The sequence below is a fragment of the Symphalangus syndactylus genome, chromosome 4, assembly GCF_028878055.3.
Source record: "Symphalangus syndactylus isolate Jambi chromosome 4, NHGRI_mSymSyn1-v2.1_pri, whole genome shotgun sequence".
Lineage (NCBI taxonomy): Eukaryota > Metazoa > Chordata > Mammalia > Primates > Hylobatidae > Symphalangus > Symphalangus syndactylus.
In genome coordinates this window covers 78,684,917-78,687,082 of record NC_072426.2, presented here as the reverse complement: position 1 = coordinate 78,687,082, position 2,166 = coordinate 78,684,917, and positions in this window count along the sequence as shown.

The following is a 2,166-nucleotide window of genomic DNA, read 5'->3' as shown; positions in this document are numbered from 1 at the left end:
TCGAATTATTCATTGATCCCTCCCCACGGTATTCCTTTATTTTCTCCCAAATCAATGGCCAGTTTTCCCGGTATCATTTTATAATTTTCTCTCTACCCCATAAGATACCATTGGTAAGTTATACTTAGCTAATGTTAACCCAGTAACAAAAAACTTACAATACCCAATTCCATCAGCTACATTAGTAGTAATCTATAAAATTATTGCCTGCACTGCATGTAATTGTCATATGCTGCTACAATCTAAACCTGCCAGTGTCTTACTTCCCCTTCCTAACAGAGACTTTCATTGATGTTCAGCTTCTTTTTGTGTGTGTGGCAGGGTCTTGCTCTGTCACCCAGGCTGGAACACAGTGATGTGATCTCAGCTCACTACAACTTCCGCTTCCCAGGCCCAAGCAATTCTCCCACCTCAGCCTGCCAAGTAACTGGGACTACAGGCACTCACCACCACACCCCGGCTAATTTTTGCCTTTTTTTTTTTTTTTTTTTTTTTTGTAGAGATGGGGTCTCCCCATGTTGCCCAAGCTGGTCTTGAACTCCTGGGCTCAAGCAATCTGCCTGCTTTGGCCTCCCAAAGTACTGGGATTATAAGCATGAGCCACCACACTCATCTAATATTAAGCTTCTTAATCATGCCTCGTTGCGACGTTCTGACCTGTCTGATGTTTAGCATTTATGAACCCCTAATATGATATTTACTGATTACTTGTATCTCAAGAAGGTATACTTTGTACTTACATGTTATAACTTCTGAATATTTTATGGGAAAATATTTTTACCAATATTTCATTCTACTCAGCATTGCCGTGAGCATGTCATCTTGACGGAGGTTTGAGGTAACATCTATCTATAGATAACCCTTTAGGGTGGTTCTTTATTTTAACTTACTGTGAAAGAAAATACACTTTCTAAATTCCTCAGGCGTCTCAATAAAAAATTAAATAAAAATGAATACTTTCTGGGGAGAGTCCAATAACTGTGACAAATCTGTTATCAAGAATAAAGCCAGTTGGGTGCCATGGCTCACGCTGGTAATCCCAGTATTTTGGGAGGCTGAGGCAGGCGGTTCACTTGAGGTCAGGAGTTTGAGACCAGCCTGGCCAACATGGCAAAACCCCATCTCTACTAAAAATATAGAATTAGCTGGGCGTGGTAGAACCAGCTACACAGGAGGCCGTGGCAGGAGAATTACTTGAGCCTGGGAGACAGAGGTTACAGTGAGCCAAGATCATGCCACTGCACTCCAGTCTAGGTGCCAGAAAAAATAAATAAATACATACATAAATAGAGCCTGTACTAACAAGAACACTTCTTTAATACTCTTAATGATGAGAATACTCATGTTCTCCATATTCAAGCCTGAGACAGTTTCTTGGCCATAGTCTCAAGCCATGAATGGGTAACCACAAAAATTGATAGGAGACAAGTAATCAGACATTGAAAGCAATTAGTCAGACAATCTCTCCTCATTACCCATGCTTATAAAAGTCACCCAATCTGACAGCTATGCATTTCTGAAAGCCAGTCAGCACCGGCCATCACTCTGACCATGCTTTGGAAAGTTAGCTTTTGGCTCAGGCCGGTGACCATGCTTTTACCACCAAAAGAAAGCTCTTGCTTTCAAAAGCTGGCCAATTCCTGAATCCCATGTTTCCTAAAGCTCTGTATCGTCTTATACTATGGCTGTGATTTACAAGTACAGAGTTCCTTTGGTTAGTGAGGGCCACAGATACACTATCAATTCCTTCCTGCCTGCCACTCTGGTCACAAGAGGGAGATTCTTTTCCCCATCTTTGAATCTGGACTGGCCTGGGACTTGCTTTAGCCTAGTACAAGAGGGAGATTCTTTTCCCCATTTTTTAATCTGGGCTGGCCTAGGACTTGCTTTAGCCTAGTACAACATGGAGAAGTTCCAGGCCTACCCTTTAGGAAGTGTGGCAGCTTGAAGCTAACCATCATGCAAAAAGTTGGACTAGTTTGAGGCTATGTCATGAAGAAACCCAAGCAGCCCATGGCGAAGCCCCTGGTATCAAGCATGCCTGTGGAGCTCCCTTAGCTCCTCCAGCCCAGCCCCTCCACTGCTGAATGTACCAGTGACCTGAGTGAGACACCAGCCACAGCCATCTAAAGCAGAATTCCCAGTACACACAGAAAAGTAATACAT